Below are 21,096 nucleotides of genomic sequence, written 5' to 3'. Positions count from 1 at the left end.
GTTTCAAGTAATTTTGTTTTGAACAAGTAATAAAAAAATTATTAGGATGCACAGAGACCTGTAAAACATCAGTTGCAGTAAACAACTACTTAAGGAACATTTATTTGTATTTTTTTAAAACAAGGTTTAATAACCAAAGACTTTAGTTTGTGAAGACTGTTTACAGCAGGAATATCTTTTATGATGCTAACCAAGGCAGCAGACAGATGAAATAATATAATGTAAGCAATTAATATTAATTACATATTCCATGTATTCTCTTTCACTGTGGTACTTTCACTGTGCTGCCTTCTTATGTAAAGGATGTGCATTTTCTCAATTGTAAACTAATGAAATATGTCCTTAAAAGGTATAATTTCCTTATGCCTTGTTACATAAGGACAAAGATGATTAAAAAATATGATCTGCTTCTGAATACCCTAACAGCCCACTGCCCCTGCTCAGGGGTGCTACTGCTGCCACTGCTGCATGTGCCCACATTTGCAGCAGCAGGGGGCAAGGCCCTGGCACACGTGTTGGCCACTGCTCAGCTTCCCCCACTGCAGCTCTGACCCCCGAGCCACAGCAGCACCAGGCTGGAATCCCCATCATCTTCAGTGAGGTCTGCACAGCCCAGAAAGACCCAGAATGAAGTTTTATACCCTTTGTGGTGCGAGGGTATGCACACAGATGTAATGCAGACACATCCCAACTCACCTACTCATTCACCACCTGAAGGAAGAAACCCTCCAGCTCACCTGCCCCGTGCCAACCTCACTGTACCACAGCCACTGGAAACCCAGCAGCACTAAGGGCTCACACAAGGACTAAAGATAAAGCACCAGAGGGTGGAATGGCACTGGAAACTTTGGCTTACTTTTCACACAGGAACCAAGCTTGGGCTTCCTTTATTTTTGCTTAGGGCATTAGTGTCTCATAAGCCCACAGACACCTGGGCCTGACATGAGAGCAGGTGATAAATAACTTTGAAGAACTGGAAAAACACTTCAGAACATTTTTCATCAAAAAATGTTTTTATGCATCAGAAACACATATTTAAAACAGATCAAATATTCAAGCTTTTCTAAGAGATTCAGTTAAATTTAACAAATGATGGTATGGTACATTAACCTGAATTTAAACACTGACAACCAAATACTTCAACTTTATTTTGTATTGTGTTTGGAAAAATACAATACAGTAAGCAACTCAAAGTGTTGAAATAGGGCAGGAGTATGAAGAATATTGCCTGGATGTTAACACAGGCTGCTTCAAATAACTGGCCCTCAAGTAACTAAACAGAACACCCAGCCAATCAATATCAAGTTGACCTTGTCAGCAAAATGATGAAGTCTCATAAAAGCTTACAGATCCTGTAAGTGACCTTTCTTTAAGTGTCTAATGCTCTCCTCCTCACAAGTAGCCCTTGTTTGCCCCTTCCGTCATCGTTCTGTTATTGAAAGGTTTCACAAAATACATAATAAAAACACAACAAAAATATTACATGTTCATTATATACATATACATATAAAATATGTATTTAGGCATTGAATACAGGTAATTCTATTTTAAAATAGATATCATATGCATCTTACAGTCAGTTTTGTAGAAGAATGAACAACTAATAACTTAAATTGACAGTGAAATACCTTTGCAAAAAGTTCTATTTGATAGGAAAATACCACTCATGAAGTAATGGAACTAACACAGACATAATTAGGATTTTTAAGTATGATTTGTGCAACCCTCTAAGTGCACCTTGTACATGTCACTAGAAACTATTTTCCCCTTTCACTTATATCAAGACCCTCTCCCCTCAGCCCCCTACTTCCCTGTTCTGCTCAGATCAGCCTTCCTGCTCCAGAGCTCAGTAAGGTCAGGGTAAGTGCTTATGAGAAAGGCGGGCTGAGGCTGTTGGCAGAGCCCATCAGTGGGTACTTGAGCACCAAACTCACCCTGGGCATTTGCACTGCACAGAGGCTCTGCGCTCCAGTACAGCGGCGCCCCAGAGATCACGTTACTGTAATAGTGCTTTCTATAAATTCTTAATAGGCTGCTCTGATAGGGTGCCCATTTAATGAACAAATTTCTGTAGTGATTACCCACCATCAGCCCCATCAAATCACCAGCGGCATACCCAGTTGGTTTCCAGTAAGTCCAGAATTATTTAGAGAGGTCAGGTTATGGCTGCTAATGAGTATCATGTAGCTGAACAGAGTCCGCCAGAAGTGCATAAGATCAAAAACATGAAAAAGTGTAACCTTTGTTGGCCTCAGCTAATCATTATGTTTAATACTCAGATATTCCAGACTATTTAGAATTAAAATGTAATTGCAATTATAATGCTAAAATATAACCAGGGAACTGTGCTCTTTCTCTCCTATATTTCTTTCAACACACACCCTTATCTGAAAGCTACCGTTTGCTTATTGCCTTTTCAGCCCAGTAGTTTCTGAAAATGAACTGCTAAGCAGGAATATCAGCTCTGGACTGCTGAAGGCAAAAAGAACAGCACCTTTATTCTGCAGGTCTTTCTGAAATACAAAACTGTAAAATATGAAAGGCAAAACAGAGCAAACACTCTTGATTTAAACCTTTGAGACATGCAATACCAAGAAGAAAAGTAAAAACATTCTGACCTTGTACATTCTTTCAAAAACTAACCCCTCAAATATTTGTCTAGAGATTATAAACAAAGAAGTCCCTTTAAATTCAGTCTCACAGAACACAGCAAGGAAGATACCAGCTAAAGGAGCTGAGCAGCATTAGAGGAGGAAGCAATTATGTTTCTATGTGATACTCCAAATTAGATATTGTGAAGAAATATAGAAAATCTGCCCAAGTCTGGAGGATGGAAGCAGATAACTTTTCAATGGAAGGAAAAATCTCATAGTAAAATCGAGAAAAAATTCAATCCCTAGAAGATTGATTGAAAAAACAGAATTGAAAAAAAAAAACCAACAAAACAAAACCTACCAAAATTGATAGGAACAATTTTCTGTGGTTCATGGAGTATTAACACATCAAAAGATGTTTGAAAATTACATAAGGATATATGGATCAGTAGGTACAACATGTCCAGTGCTCATCAGGGAATGAGTGAGATGGCAAAAGGTTGAGACATTGTTATTCCTGCAGGTGGACTACACAGCACCTCTCAAGAAGAACAGATGCACAGATAAAAGATGACAACCTTAGAATATGTTTTTTCACATATCATTCTAAATCAGATATGTAGATGCAAAGCAGAGTTTTCAGGGCCATGCTATGGGTTTAACCTAGCATGACCCCTTAAAGAATGTACTCTTAACTTTTGGATGGATTACACTGGCTCATACTTTTACATGTCATTGTGATAGATGCAAGCAGAATAAGGTTCATTTTCACATTTAATGATCTTCATTTAAAATTAGTCCAAGTCTAATTTAATTCTAGTAATTCTAGTAAAAGTGTTGTCCATTACATCTCAAGTTTCAGAGAGCAAACACTGCAGAATAAAATTGTGAAGAAAGGTTGTTGCAGTATTTTGTGGCATATGGCAAGACTGAAAGTGATCTTAAAAACATACGTTATGTCAGCTACTCAACTGTGCTACAGAAGTCTTGTCCAACACGTGCCCTTCACTTTACTTGGAGAACTGCCACTGACTGTAAGAATCACACAAGTCCCTAATGTTTTCTTTTGGAAACTCATCATCTGATGTTACTGAGATTCAAGGACAAAAGCTCAAGTTGTACTTCCATGGTACAAAGTACATTCAGGTTGATACATCCTGGACAGGTTCAGGTACCTCTGGAGCACAAAGTCTTTCTGAAGAGCTGTACTTTAGGAAATAGAATTCCTCATTATATTGCAGAATAACTCCTAATGTGAACATTTTTTCATTTAAAAAAATGGAAACACTGAACACTTCAACTAAGAAAGCTAAAGAACATGAAAAAGTCTGGGCTTAAGAAAACTAGCCAAGTGCTTAATATCTACAGATTTGATCCCTAACACATGGTCAAGTCCCTTAATGCCTTTTCAACTTAATTCCTAACTTTATGGTAGGGACAATACAGGGAAAGAGAGGAAGGAAATCTGGCCTATATGAGAGTGCAGTTTGAGACTACAGGAATAGTTATTTCAATGCAAATCTCCCAGAACTGTTTTTTCCTCCAAGGACAAAGTGTGGTCAAAGCTGTAAATTACTTAGTAAAGACATTTTTAGAAGATAATAGAACTGAAGAAAAGGAATGTTTCACCTCACATTCAAGAATGCCTGGGACAATTAAGCTCCCTTGGGCCATACAAGTAATTTCCAATACACCCCAGGCACCTCCTTATACTAAACACATCCACGTGAAGTGCTGAGTTGAAATGCTTGCCAGTGGAAGCTCAGCTTGTTCTCCACTGATGTAATTACTGTTCTGTTGACAAGAGCATATTTTTGCATTGTAAGGACCTAAAATCAGAATACTCCACTTAGTAGTTGAGTTCTATGAAAACACAGTTGAACGTTGGTGTCTTCTGAACTGAAGAGGCAAATACTAACAAAATATTTATATCTATACCTGTAGGTGTGCATATACACATATCTACACTGCTCTAATTTATCTAACAATAACACAACAGTCAGGTGCACATGCACTTGTGCATATGCAGGTAGGAAAAATTGAATGCTTGTTTCATCTAGGAGCAGCTTTGGAAGGTACACTGTTTTAAAACACACTGGTGCTTGGCAAGTAACATTTGTATGTGATAAGAAAATGAAATGTGCTTTCGTTATTTTTTGATAATGCAAATTGGCATAGCCATCAAATTGAGATAATTATTGTCTCTTTTCCAACTGTGTGCCTAATTAAGAAGGCCCAGTAAGGCTTAATTAGCAAAAAAGCAATTGTTAAAATCAGGTTTAGCTGCTCAGAGATTACAAAAATTGAAAATTACATGTTCTGTATAGATAGTATTAATTTTTTGAGGTACCAATTTAAATTTTGTATCACAATAAGCTCAGCACATGAGAATCATTTACAACACATGGATACCATGGAACATCTAAACCATAATTCAAGTATTAGATTTCCACTGATACCAGGATGCCTTGGCAATGGTGTTTAAAAACATTCAGCTGACAATTTTCTCTTCATGTTCACTTCCCCTGGTTTTAATTAGAATAAGGTAAGTCTTTTTTAAGCAAACTAGACATTTACCAGAGTATTTATGGACTACCAAAACATATGAACAAGTCTCATTATTGTCATATTTGATGAGACAAAAGATTTCATCAGTTGACATCACAATAAACAAATTTCCCTGGTAGATTTTCCCCCTCCCTGGCCATTAGGAGTTGTTGCTAACAATTTTCATTTCCTTTTCCAAAATCAAAAAAAAACACCTACTAAAAATCTCTGAAACAAAATGCTGAGACCAGCTCCCCCTCTCCAGGTGAAGTTTCTTAACAGAACACATTACCTTAAATATTATCAGCATCTCTTTAGCACTGTCCACCTCTCAGATTTGATGTGGCTTGTTCATATTAAGATTCATCTTTTTGTGGCAACTTACTTTTTGCTACATTCTAGGATTTCTAGAAGCAGCACTGATTCAGCAACTTGTTTTATTTCCAGCAGAGGCTCACAACATTGGTGCACTTACAGAAGGCATAAGATCTATAGCTTAATGTCTTGCAAGATTCTCAATTAAGTTACCACAGCAGCGTGAAGAACTTTTATGAAACCACCACTATTTACTGCACACAGAAAGTGAACTTTTCAGTCTTTTCCAAAACAGTTTTCTTAACTTCTATTCTTCTAACTCTGGGAAGAAACACCATCAAGTATTATGCAGTTCTGACATCACCCACTAAGTTAAAACTTGAAAAGCTTTTCAAGCATTTCAAGTACTTTTTGCAGGAAGACCTGACTACTGCCTGACCACAGGACCAGCATCTGCTTCACCTTCATCTGAAGCATCACTCAGGTTGCTATTTGTGTGAGTGACACCATCATGGCTGAGAAGTGATCCTTCTGTTCCTTTTCTTCTTGCTTTGATGTCTGTCAAAGTATTCAGTGTCTTCAAGTGCCATTGTTCTGACAAGCAGACCCTCCCAGTAGACTTGTACTATATCCTGTGACTCCCAGAACTGCTATTATTTGAGCTGGTGTCAGATTGATTTTCTTTCTGTTCATGATAGTGCTATGATCTTGCAGAGTTGAAATTACTGCTGATTTATGCCTTGATGTAACCCCTTGAGAACTGGCTTGTATCAGCATGTCACCTATGAAAAGGTACATTTGAATCCTTTGAGATCTTTCTCTTGGAACCTTTGTTCTCATTTCAATAGAGAATCCTTTGTAATGAATGTTTGCTAGAAATTTCTCCTGCAAGTACCAAGAATCTTCTGTAGTGCAAACTGGAAGTTCATTATGCATCCATCCACTGTCACCAGTCTGTGAAGCCTTCTTGGCAGAGATTATTTTCAGCTGTCCATCCGAAACGTCACAGTTTTTGCAAATTGATTTTACCATTTTCTTTAGTACTCTAGGAAGAAAATGCAGGTAGGGCTGGCACTGAAGAATGGGGATATTTCCCAGCTGTATTCCCAAAGGCTCAACTGCATCTGGGAATGCAACAGACTACAAATACAAACATGCCTCTAGTGTGCTTGTGGAAGACTACTGCCTTTTATAGCCAGGCCTTCTTTTAGTTAGACTTTAGAACAGCAAAGATAATTACTGCTTAAGCATTGTTCACATTTTTTACATATTGTGCCTATTAGCGTCACAGCTTTTGCACTCTCATCACAAGTAGCTTCTTGATTACATCTTTGCAAGATATTTTTCAAAAAATTAGGGAAAGAGTGTCTTCTGTAGAAATACACAAACAGGGAGGCACTGATCTTACATTTAAACAAGTATAACACGGTAAACTGCAGTTGAAATAATCTTCCTGCTCTTACCATCAGTCTCAGAAATACAATTTTTTTTTTTAACTGTTGGTAGAGCTGTTTGCCCATGCCTTCTTTCAGTGCAAGTCCTTTTGGTACAGATACTGTCTTTTCTCTTACTTTAGGCTGCACTATCCCCAAAACCCTTTTCAAGAGGGACTGAAGCAGCCATTTTCTTTTTGGAAACTGTTATTCTGCAATAACTAATTCCAGTTCAAAAGTAAATGGGACTTTGCTGAAACTTCTTCCTCCCACTAAGCAAGAACAGAGGTGTGTAAAAATCAAGCATGCTTCTGTTTGAGTGTTGGCAGGAAGAGGAACCTTCAGAAAAAATCAATAGCCTCTGAACCCCAGTGACTGCCAAGGGAGAACAGTGTGACTACAACCACACTATGGGTACATAAAACTGGAAAAATTAAACCATGCTACACTCCTGTTTTCCAATTAACTGCTCAAAATTCTCAGCTACTTAAACTCTTCTACATCAAATACATTACTACCACTATGACCACGCTACTTGGCAAGAAAAGTCCTTAGCACCTGTACAATGACTTTTAGCTCAGCTTCCTTTCTTCAGCTGAGAAGTTACAGCAAGGGGAGAGAGAGAAGGATGAGACTAAAATGTGACTCGTGTCTGTTGCTTTAATATATGTATACACACACAGGAACATGTATCTTCTATACTAGCTGCATTAAAAAAAAAAATAGAATCATTATCCTTGTGGATAACAATTCTGCCCCTGCTAATTCTATTTACATTGGGAGCACTGTAGTGTACATTTCATGTGAAACTGTGTTTCTCTCATGAGCAAGGAAAATGTCACTTTCCTTTCCCAAAGCACCAAAAGACTCCTTTTACTGTCACAGAACACAATTATATGTTAGAGCTCTGCTGTCTCTTTCCAGCCAACACGGCAGGAAAATGACCTTTCTTTAACCTATGGATGAATTGCATTATGTTTGGTTCAGTGGATATCCTTTTTTATATTCTCCCACATCAAATACATCCACACACTGAGGTTATGAAATGGGCACCTACCTTTCACATTTGCCAGTGATTTCATTTTTCCCAAAAATTTGCTTTCAGTTGTGGAGGGGTGTTAATTCTCATCTCCCATTTCATATCCTAGTTTGCAACATTTGTAAATACCTCAAAACACTCAGAGCTGCAAGGGCACTGTGCCAGCAGAATCTGGTTATTGGCTGCTGCGTTTTGCCCAATGACAAATCATGTAAAAGGTCAGGAAGAAATCTGCCACCCACACACACTGTGTGCCACTCTGTGACCCTGTGACCCTGTGCAGCACGACAATGCCCCAAAACAGTCCCCATCTTTCTTCCCCATTCTGTGAAGCAACCTGCATTTCTGGCCTGTCTACATTTATAGGCAGGTTGGCAATGAAAAGAGAGACATTCCCAGGATAGGTATCTCAACTGTGCTGTGGTTTATACGCACAAGGTGCTGGGGGGAAGCAGAAAAATGCAGCTGTGACATTAATAAAGTAAGCCAGTGCTGATCTGCACAAGAGAGCAAGTCAGCAGGGGAGGATTTGTGAACATAATGCTGAATGATAAATATCATTCTGGAGAAAATTGTGCCATAGAGCTTCACAGAGTATTTAGAATATTTTTAAAATTAAGAAAGTTCAGAGACAAAAGAAAACCATAAAAATCATTACTTACACACATAAATCATAAGGCAAGTCGCCACCTAAATAAGCTCCCCTAGAAAACAACTGGCATCACTGCTGATCTGGAGGCAATTCTAAATACACATTTCAGTGCTTTTAGGTGTAAAGGAGCTCCAAGGTTCAGCAATTTGTTATATGACAAGGTTTATGTCAACTGTTATTAAAGATGACTCATTAATATAACAGCTCTTATTCTTCTTATATAAGAAGAAAAGTTGCATAGCCTAAGGATACCTTCCTAAATGTTACCATTTTACCAGCACTCTGTTGTAAATGGAGACGTGCACCAGAGACAGGCTGGAAACAGACATTAACCTTGTGAAGATCATCGTTCTCTTAAAAGCTCATGTCTGATTTTCTGCTATTACATTACACTGCAAATGGGAAGCACCCAACACTCAAAACAAAATGAAACAGTAATTTCTTGTTCTATGGTAAAGAAATCTCTGTATACAGTCAAAGACCAGTTTAAGATTTTTCTGGAATTGACTGTGAAGTAAGGATAGGATCTCCATAAAAAAAGACATTTCTCAATGTCTGCACTAATTCCTCTGAAGCAGACCATATAAAACACAGCTTCACGTCTACCTACAGCAGCCTGTGAAATTAAGGAACGGAAGTGCACTGTTCAAGATGAAACAAATAAAAAAAACCCAGCTAACCAACCAACCACAAGAAAAAAACCACAACCAAACCAAATGAAAAACAACCCCCAACCCCATCTAAATTACTGAAATTACTGTAGCTGCACAGTGTGATCCTCTTCAGACAAGGACAAGTCTGCAGGTACTCCCAGAGCATAGTTCTGACACAATCACTTGTTAAGCACTCGGCTCTTGAGTGGTGGTATTTGTCTGTGGTTTTTACAAACACAGATGAAACTTCTGGCTTCAAAAATACTGCAAGTAGAAGAATTTTAAATTACGCAAATTTTTTTTACCTCCTAGAAAAATCAGAACTTCCTTACACACTGAGATTCTACTTATATTTTTACATCGTATCCTCTTAAAGTTACAAGGAACTCAAATCTGTAGTCTAAACTATAAACACTAGCAGGGAAATTTGATAACAAAATCAACAAAAGGCCTACTCCTCATTTCAGCTCCAACAATTCCCAAACATTATTAATAGACTTTCAGCTGTTTTCACCAGGATTGAAGACCTAATCACAGTTAAATAAAAATGCAACTCCTGTTCCTACTCCTACACATAATTCTTACAACAGCCAACCCTGAATTACATGTGGTGATGCTGCTGCCAGACAACCAAGGATAGAAATGAAGTGGCTCTGGTTCATGCACTCTTCTATGAGGGCTTTTCTGAGAACAGCAGAATCTGCTCACAGGGTGACAGCCCAGCTGGAGCACTTGACAGGGGAAACAATCATCAGTGGCTTCAGCTGAGCTATATTAGCTGATCCTTTCCCATTTTAGGGAATGGGTCATTGAAAGAAAACAGTGAACTTTTTACTGGAAATTGCTGACTAGTTGGATGAAGGAAAAAAATAGACTAGGAGAAAAGAGAATTAGTTTCAATTTTATTTCTGCAGTTAATAGAATATTTAAAAAAAAGAAAGCTAAAACCAACCAAAAAAGTTAAGTTATTGGCACACCAAGTTTTATGTAACCAATATTGTTGCCAACTAATTCAATTACACCACTCAATTCCTTTACATAAATTTAAGGACGAGCACACATAGAGAACTGGACCAAGAATTCCAAGGCTCACCAGAACCATTTGCAGATATTACTGCATTCAAAACCATGATGGCCAGTGGCTTATCTCTGACAGAACACAGAAGTATTTATACTTTGATTTCTCCCAGTTTAATTAAGACTTTTTCAAAAATCTGCTTTGCCTTTACTTCCTAACACGTTTATTATTCTTCAACACCTTTATTTCAATTGATCTCCAAGGTCAGATCCATAGCCCAGGCATTTTTTTCTTACTCAAACCCTACACTTGAAAAGCCAGCTCTCAACAACACAGCCATGTGCGTGACTTGCTGTGAAATCTTCTCCTTTAACACCTAAAACTGCAGAGATCAAGGCACGGTTTTCCTTTAGCCCTTGTGAAGCTCTTTTTGTCAAGTGAAGTACCAGGAGTTTTGTAAAATCTTGTAAATTACCAAGGTCTTTTGTTCTTTAAAATGACAGTCCTAAATCTCCTGCTTAAAAACAGAGACTAGGAAGTTGATAGGGCTTCACAACATTGCAACACCAGTACCTCAGCAAAACCAAGAAAAGAACAAATAAACTAGTTTCTACTTTAGTGGGAAACAAGAGAAATTTTTATACATTACAGAAAGAACACAAATTGCAGCTGCACTGACCAGACACCACCCTGTAGGAATGTGAATGCTGTTGCAGTTTTCTAATTTACTTTGGAAAAATTAGCTTATTAAGACTGAAAAACTGAAAAGTTACAGAATTAAGGTCATCCTCAACATTATCCTCTTAAACATTTTAATGTGAATTCTGAGCAAATAGAGTGAAACTGCTGGAGCTGCAATCCTCACCACTTCATTGACTTTTAAAATTAGAAATACTTTTCTGATTTTTTTTTATTTTCTGGGGTGGGATCACACATTCTTCTAAATCTGAATTACTTCTATAAATTTACATGCATTCCTCTAAAACTCGATGGGAGCTGCACTGACACACAGTAGCATAAATGAGTTTAAACTTCATGGATTTAGCATTGTAATCTGGTGATTTCTGCTCTGCAGTTCAAATAAGAAAACCATTACACTGGGAGAAACAATGAAAAAAAAGTCCTATTAGCAGCTTGAGAAGGTCCATTTTACAACCACAGATGTTTTGAGGGTAAACTACTTCAATAACCTGGCTTTAAGTCAACTTAAGTTGTATTACAGTCCAGAAGTAATTCAGATAAACAACTGTTAGGTGAGTTTGGAAATAAAGATCCTCCTTTATCCATTCAGTAGAATGAAAGTAAGAGACAAGTGAATACTGCAGTGAAAGTGCATGGCACACAAAATGTTCAACAGTGCTTTAAGTATTCATTACCTTTTCTTGGCAACATTCAAATATTGGTGCACACTGATCACAAATTCATCAGTGGACCAAAACACCAGGTAAACTTATCTCCCTGATGAGTTTAAACAGAAAAGAAAACATGAGAAATTAAATTCTTATATCATAAATATCTTGGCTGAATTTGGAATGTAATCAACATTATCATATTTACTGAAAGTTAAAGACTTAAATTAATTAGTACCATGTGTTTATCTCCCAAATTTCAACTTGCTAATCTAGTCTGATCATCATTTTCCAAGTCAAATGGTTATGAGAAATGCTCAATGAATGTTTAATAATGATCAAATGACTTTTTACAGCAAAACAAACAACCCAAACTTAACATAGAATACATTTTCAGTAAGACATGAAAATAGCAAACAGATCTGCCAGAGATACTTATTTTCATAATAAAAAGTAAGCTATTAGGATAAATGTGTGCATTTCCTGCAATGACAGGATAAAAAAAGCAACACATTTAGTGATCTGTGCAGCTGAACTGAAAAATAGTAGTTTGGATTTTAGCTAATGATACTAATAATCAAAAAAGTTAAAAGGCAATAATAAACATATTTCTGGAAAGTTATCTGAAACATGAAACATTCATGTAAAAAGTGAAGCATTCTGCCCAAGAGAAGTACCCTGCTCAGAAAAAATGGATTGAGAAAAAACCTGAGTAATGATAGCAAAATATGAAGAAATTTCACTGCTAATTCCCACTGACAGGGTCAGCAGTGTGGGGATATTGGTACTGCACAGGTCTGTATTTTTTCTAAAAACATTAACTGAAGAAATAAAGAACAGTATTCCTGACTGTCAGGTTTTTCAGTTCAGTATCCAGACCTTTATATTCCCAACCCATTAAAGATATTTCTGATTAAGCCACATTAAGCACTGAACTCCACAGTTGGTTTAGATTTTGTAATTCAGAGTTCTTTTTGCAGGATTAGGTTGATCCAGCAGAGATGCACAGATTCCTGAGAAGTTAAGGTCTCCTGGATTTAAAATAAATAAATGAAGGACTCCAAGTTAATAATCAGAAAAACCTAATCAGATTAAGGTTGTGAACTCTGGACTACCACAGTGTTTTCCAGCAGCTTGGTGCACTTAATCCACAAATGGATAACTCAATACAAAGCATTTCTATAAAATATTTCCTTGCAAGACACTAAACCTACCATTTTGGCAAAGGAAACAAACATCTATGCTACAGCTATATTTAACCAAGATCTTTAGGCGAGCTATCAAGGCTGCATTTAAAAATAACATTAGTGCCCATCAAAAAAAATTCTTCCCATATTACCTATTCTTTGAATTACCTTTTATGTAACAGTTTGAAGAAAATATTCAATGTATTTCAAGAAAATATGCCTTCTCCTTTATCTATCCTGAGAGTAATGTGACTAAATAGCACAGAGCCATTTCAAACCACCATTTCATTAGAAGTGGCTTGGTTCACATCAAGGATGATGTAACTGCCTTATTAGCAAAGGTCATCCTCATAGTCCAATATTATTTGGTACATTTTACATGTCAGTTAAGCTTGGATGAACACATACAGTTAACAGATTGAACAAGTTGTGCAGATGTTTCCTATCAACTCCTGACAAATGAGAGAGAGGTAAGGACATATTCTTCACAACTACAAGGAGAAATTAAAAGTCTGACATGGAATTCAACTTAGTTTGCAGCTAAGAAAGTGTACTTTCCTTTCACAAATAATAAGCCATTAATACATGGCATTCGCTGTAAAGTTTCAGAGACACCTAAACAGTCCAAACTGATGTATCCATTTATTTTACAATAAACAGATCCCTGAATTTTGAAGGGTGAATCTTTTCTAAGATCATGATCCTTGTTTGGCTTTCTACCCCTCTGAATAATCTTCTGATTTTTCGGCTGCTTCATTCCTTGTGCAGCTTAATATGCAGTGTCTTCTTGTTTACCCCCAGCCAAAGTGAGGGTTTGGAACGTGGGATAATGCTCCAAATTAGCCCTCAAAGTCTGTAATCGAGGGTGATTTCTATTCCTCCTTCATCTGAATCATTGCATTCAAGCTTGGAAAAAGCTCTCAGATCATCCAGTCCATCCATTAACCCAACACTGACATATTCACCACTCATATTCATATGTCCCCAAATGCCACAACTACACATTTTTTGAACATGTCTAAGGACTGTGATTCCATAATTTCCCTGGGCAATTTCAATGACTGACCATCATTTCAGTTAAGAATGTTTTCTAGTATCTGATTTAAACCTTCACTGGTGCCACTTCAGGCCTCTTGTCCCATTACTTATTGCTTGGGTGAAGAAACCCAACTCCATCTGGCTCCATGCTCCTGTCAGGCAGCTGTAGAGAGCAATAAAGTTCTCTCTGAGCCTGCTTTTCTCCAGGCTGAGTCCCTGCAGTCCCCTCAGCTGCTCCTCATCAGACTTGTGCTCCAGACCCTTCCCCAGTTCCAGTGTCTCTCTCTGGACACTGAAGGAAAAAGCTGACAGAACTCTACTGCAGTGGTCCTGAGATTTCCCTCAGCCCTCTGCAGAACAGCACTCTCTGCCAAGACATCCCAGGCTGGATTAATTTGCAGCAAAGCAATATGCAGGAAATTAAACTGTGTTTGTCATGGAAGATAAAACATGCTCATCCATTTTACTGCACACCTCCATAATATGAGAGTTTATCCAAGAGCTAATACTGATAAATACTGAAAAGAGCCCTAATTAGGAACAAATGTTGATGGCTGAAAGAATGACACACAACTGAACACATGTCTATGTGACTTCATGGCTAGGCAAACGATATTTCATTAGTCAATGTTTCTCCCCAACTATAAAGAAGCACTCACATTTATCCATTAGTTTTTCATGGAAATACTCTGAACTATATTGGACAACTTCTAATTCATGTTCACGTGTCTTCTAAGACAAGAACAAACCCATTTTTCTTCAGAACAAAACAGTTGTCTAAACAAAAAAACTGTAAACTAGACAGCTTTTTATTCTCCAATACTACTCATATTTCATGACAAGTAACAAATTTAATGCCAATGAGCATATGTTTAATTTCTAAATAAAACTCTATCACCTCTCCAGTACAATCAATAGGGAGCTCCATGATTTTGAGCATATTTTTGGTAAACAGTTTATGCAGTTGTAAATAAAGAAATATTGCCTTAATTTTCCACTGTTCATTCTATCCCCATGAAAATTAGAGATAAACTTGAAATGTGCAGACCAGACACACTCACTCCTTCCTTCATCAAAGAACTGCCACTGACAATGGGATCATACATCTAAGTCACACAAAAGCATCAGCAGCTTTAGATTCCTTTGATAACATTTATCCTTTGTTGGTTTCTGAACAGCACCCATTACTTTATAACACCATGGTATTATCAAAGCCTGTAAGGCCTGTTCTACCACAAATAATACACATTGTTCATGCCAGTCTCATCAGAAGGAAGAAACCTTCCCTGTGTTTGGCAAAATATGATATAAACATCTACATGAAGTTTAAATTTCGATCAATAGGTGGCAACACTGTTATGTGTAACATATAAAGCACATGTTTATGTATGTGCATGTGCCCAGACAATTTCTGTACCCTTCCAGCACATTTTGCCCATATTGCTTCATTTTGTTTCAAATGTCAACTGACAGCATTTTCCAACAACGTAAAACTAATTTACTTTGTATGCTTTTTACAGAACATATGTATGGATTATCAGGATATTTAAAATTATTTTAGTAATTCTCCCTGACAGACTGCAAACTGTGCTAGTTGGATTAGGAGGCTGATGCCTACATTTGGTATCAATATCATCAATATGATACCATGGTTGCTCCTTGGGGACCAACAAATTTTTCAGGAAAACTGAGGAGTTGCTTTTGCTCCTTGTGAGGCCCACATGGCTGCCAGGGCACTTAAGCAATTTTAGGGGTGTTGAAACTTTTTCCTGTCTGTCATCACAAACTAATTTTATATTGCAATGCGCATCAGAAAAATTCCAATTGTTTGAACACGAAACTTTAAACATGGTGATCTGTTTAGTGTGTCTTATGTTGAGTCTCACATCCTGAACATGTTGGACATGAGCAGAGGGAAAAAGGATTCTGGTTGGTGATTTAAAATTGCTAGTTCACAGAAGCTCCTGAGCTACTGTCAGGGCATGAGATTCACTCGAGGTCAGAGGAGCTGCCACAGGTAGTGAGAAACAGAATCTGCCCCTCCTGCCCCAGAGCCACAAGCAGGTGTCCCCTGGCAGATCCCATTGTGCTCACCAGTCAGTGAAACCAGATCTCTGTTACAGCTGAGGTATTTTCACACCAGCTCAAAGCACAATGGAATAATTAATTCACTTTCCAAATATGTTTTTGTAAGCTTCTATCTCACCAAACAAGAACAGCTCTGGAAGGCCCAGTGCTACCAAACCTACATTTCTATATACACTGTTAGTCTACAGAGAAAAGCTAAACCTTCAAAGAGGCAGGATTATACAATGAGATAGCGGCACAAAACACACAGATAGACTTTTGTTATTTTCTGAAGTACATTCATCTCCATTTTCAGCAGGAGCTTTTTTTTTACTAAAGAAAAATCTAGCTGTGTATTCCCAACTGATAAGAAATGAATTTGGGTGTCAATGCAACAGGAAAGCTGTAGGAATTTTGATAAAAGCTCTTTCTGGTGGGGGGAAAAAAGGCATCAAAAAGGTTATGTTGGACAATATTTCAGGTACCATGGTTACAGCTGCCCAGAGAAGGCTTCCTGTGTTACTGCTCTCTGGATGTTCCATGAATTTTCAGTTTAACAGCGATGTCACATGCTGGGTAGGGTTCAGATATCATAAAAGCAATTTACAGATCACTTGGATAACATTCAAAGCGATATCATAATTTAAACTATTCCAAGTGTTTTGAGGAGAGTTAAAGTCAATCAGGACTAATATTTAAAAATTGCACAAACTCTTTTATAAATCTATGCACATAAACACTGTTGTGTCTCAATACACACATGTAGACAGTTATTCCTATGGGAAGCACCATCTTTGCAGTGCCACCCAACTTCCATGGGAAGAGCAGTGTTATTCTAGGAGAATATGAACAAACAAACTGAATATGTTTTTATTGATAGCACAACGTAACCATCTCCAGGTTAAACAAACTGAACTCAAAATATGCATATGTACATGCAGCAGCAATAGTTAGATTTAAAACAGCAGTCATTACTTATCTTGTCAGTTATATTTCCAGCTGGTGGGAAATATTTGGTTTATTGAAAAAAACCAAGCACTTTCAGATTCAAATTTTTTCCTCCCTCTCTCTCTGCTTTCTACTTATTCACTTGTATTTTAAACAAGGCTATACATGAGGCACATCCTGAGATGGCAGCATTTCAATAACAGTAAATCAGGCTGCTGTGCTTACTGAAGTTATTTTCATGTTTGCAGATGATGAAAAATGATGTCTCTAGGACTGCAATCCACACTACTTTGTGAAGGCAAACACATAGCCTTGGTACTGCAGTAAGCTTTGGGAAAATACATTTGTCATAGGGAAACCAGGGGATTTCTTACAGTCAGAAAGGCTGCAAAATTCCTCCTATTCCTTGTGGAATCAATTCAGATTTATACAGTTTCAGGCTGGCCATTTGTTTATTTACTGCCTCCTGGGCAAAACACTGTGCCAAGAATCAGTATGCAGGATGAGACTCATGTACATTTTCCTCACATAGACATATTTGTGTTCTACTCATCTATCTCGCCCTCACAGTATAGGCAGATCAACATATCTATTTACACCTTCCCAGAGAGCTGTTAGTGGTGATTTATGAAAAACATGCAGTAACTACTTATTAAGGTAACCCTAACAGGTTTATCATTCATAAAAGCCTACTAAATTCACCATATGTTTGGAACTATTTACCCCATCCTCTCTGTTTAAGTTCTTCCCTGCAGAGTAATAATTATCATAAGCCAGCGTTATAAAAAGTAGAAAAAAGATTGCCAGTATCTATGCAGAAAAGCTCGAAATGTAATTCATCATCACAGATAAAATAAAAATATTCCTATAGACAAAATCTTCACAGAGAATGAACCACATGCATGTGCTGACTGTAATCTGCTCATTAGTTTACAGAAGAATCTGAAGTTTAAGTGGGCTAGAAACCTACACAATGTCTCAAATGCTAGCTGTTGCTTTCTAGCTTTTAGTTATCTGAAAACGTACAAAATATTGTATCATTAGACAGCTCTTTACAGACAATCTACCTGAAGATACTCGTGAGAGTTCTTCTAGAAACAAAAATGGCAGTAATTTACACTCAAAAACAACAACAACAACAAAAAAAAAAGGCAGCAAAGCTCAGTGGATTGAGCTTTTTTTTTTCCAGAGCTCTCTAGGAACTGATCAGATGTGCTGTGTCTCCATTTCTGCAGGTTGCCCACACAATCTAGGGGGGAGAAGATGGGCAAAACAACTCCCCAAGTCTGCTGTTGATTTTATAGACATAATAGGTGTTTGGTAGTTGAGAAACACAAACATCTCTAACAGAACTTGGCATACCAAATATCCTTGGAGGGGAAAATCCTGATTTGCATTGCCATTTTTAGGCTGACTTAAATGAAGAGAAAAATTGAAAAATTTCTTCAAAAATATCATATTATTAAGTATAGAAGACACATCCTCCAAAGGGAAGCCCTGGCAAAACAATTCTAGTTAATACATCTTGCCCACACTGAAAAATGTAAAATCTGTTTTCCTCCAAAAGCCTTGCCATACACCTCAGAAATGCTTCATCCTTCACTGATGCACAGCCATCTCTGACTGGAAAGGCAGTTTTACTTAACAGTGGGTAAAAACATCTCCCTCCTTTTAAAAGTCAAGAGGAAGGACAACACACCCACTAAGTTAAGTTAGTTTATACTAACACTAATAGTGTTGCAAAAACCACAAAATGTTTTCTGAATGCTTCTAACAAAGAGTTTGACAGACAATGATCATGTAAAATACACAGAAGTCCTAAAAATATGCATATAACACTCACACGTGTATGTGCAAGGGCAGGCTTAGAGAACAGGTCTGGAAATAGAACATTAATTATCATAACTTGAACAGAAATAGCAGTGTGAAGTATAATCATCCTAAAATAACACATCCTGGGGGGTGAGGGGAGGATCAGAATTACTCTGTAAAAATGAGTATATCTTGCAACAGCACACAGTATTTCCAGTGCTAGCTCCAGTATGAGTTCCCTACAAAAATGCCATCAACAATGCTGCTATAGTAACTCTGGAGTTAAAGGATGTGGCAGCTCAGATTTTGCAGAGCCAAATCTCTTGAGGGGAAGGGGGAGCAGGGGATGTTGAAAAAAAAAGAAAGAAGCAGTATTTCTGTGCAGTTTCTAATATGCTGAAGTGATTCCATGCTGACATAACTGACTTGCCCTCTTAGTCCTTTTCAATTTGATTAGGATAGCAAGGTCTGCTTTTACATGGTGTTTAGAAATAATCACAGCTAGAGTTCATTTGATGCACCTTGCATGCCAGATTGTCAAAGGCACTAAAAGTTTAATTGACAATAAAGATAATATCATTGCCTTACATTTATATGGCCCCTTTCACACAGAAGGATCCCAGAGGCACAGTTGACTTCCAGGTACCACCGGACTGGAAATGTGATTGCTGTTTGCTGCCATAGAGCAAAAGAGCTACAACAGAGCACACAAAATGAAGTCACCACCCATAAGTTCAGAATTCTCCTCTTATTCACTCTCCCCACCCAGACAGCCTTGTTCCTAGTTAACCACCAGCTTGATTTAGACAAGCAAAAGCAAGATTTAACATTCACCCCTTTTTACTCTCCATTCATTCTCCTTGATGACTGGAAGAGAAGTTTGAAAGATGCTCCAGCCCTGCCTCAGCATAATTTGGTCATCCAGGTGCTCTGAAGCACACATACTGAGATGAAGAGATTTCCAGGCACCAGAGTGACAACCTGGCCTGGGTTTCACAGGACCTGGGTGAATTAAAGGCTGCCCCTGAGATCTCAGCATCGTGGTTTCTGGAGAGGATGGCAGAGCCACAGCACCTCAATTCCCTCCCAACTCAACCTTTCCTCGTGCAGTGGAGAGCTGCAGCTGAACTCCACTGATTACAAAAAATTTGAAAAAGCTTCTCAAAAGCACAGAACCTCTCCACATACAAAAAAAAGTGCAAAATCATCTGAACACGATCAATCCATCTTTAAGCTGATGGAAGAGTAATGACTGCCTTGTCTCTCATGACTGAAATGATCACTGCCTCAAATAGACAGGAGCAGGGGCAAACCTTCTCTCCCTTGTTCTTCACGACAAACTGAAAATGGAGACTATCAGGGTATTCTGAGTGTTTCTAACTAGAGCCTGACAGCAGGCTGCCATTCAGAAAGCCTCAGTGCAGCCACAGCCTGATGACCAGCTACTCTCCTAGACCCTAGTAAGGTCAAGATTCTGCTCAAGGCATGAAGAAAGAAATAGCCCCAACAACAGTGATGCACAACTCTCTCCAGTGATGAATAGTAAGCAGACATCTGTGCCCATCCTCCTAGACTTCCCTACAGCATTTAGCATTGTGGATCAGAGAGATGGCAAGGATCCAAAGAACTGTACTGAAGTCATTTAAGTCCTTTTTGAAGGCACACACAAAGTAGGGATGCAAAAGGCAATCTCAGCAGTGCAAACCTTTCCTCAGAGGACTGACAAACACACAGCCTCTCCATTTGTATTCACAACAATACAGACTCAAGCAACAACACACAAATGCCATTGAAGCCAAAGTGGTGCTTATCTCATGTAAGCATAAAGACATCCCAACCCCCATTTTTGTAATATTTAGCAGAAATCAAAACTAGAGACTGAATCTGAACCCACGCTTAGGCAAAGATGAAACACTGAAGAAAATGCAAACGTCAGCTCTACAACTGAGAGCAAATTTCAGCCACAGGCATTGATGTTTGGCCCCAACCATTCACAAATTCTGCATTCATCATGACTCCTTATTACCAGTGGGGACTGGTTTTAAAAGAATGTTTCTAGTTCTCTTAGTCTCATCACTTAGCAACATAGTATATTTTCTATAAATCACTAAAGCCAGTCTAATTTCAGACAGGGTAGGAAACCTTCCAGGAAGAGTACCAGAAAAGTCAGCACCTATTAAATTAGGCATCAAACAATTTAATATTAACCTCAGTTTCCTGATTTGAAGAAGCAGTTACTTTTCTAAGCTCATGATCTTGGCCTCTGTCATTAAGAATACAAAGAGAGCAAGGGGCATACACACTCCTTTTTTCCCCACATTTGGAGAACAGTGTAACAAAATAAATAAGAATATTCTTATATATTTTTAAAAATGTTCATTAAGATTGACAGATTTCACCCCACATCTCTAGCTGCTAAGTCAGCTTATTTTCCCAAAGGATAC

This window comes from Haemorhous mexicanus, chromosome 14 (assembly GCF_027477595.1).
Source record: "Haemorhous mexicanus isolate bHaeMex1 chromosome 14, bHaeMex1.pri, whole genome shotgun sequence".
NCBI classification, from domain to species: domain Eukaryota; kingdom Metazoa; phylum Chordata; class Aves; order Passeriformes; family Fringillidae; genus Haemorhous; species Haemorhous mexicanus.
The sequence above is the reverse complement of the archived record's forward strand: the minus strand, read 5'-3'. Positions refer to the sequence as shown.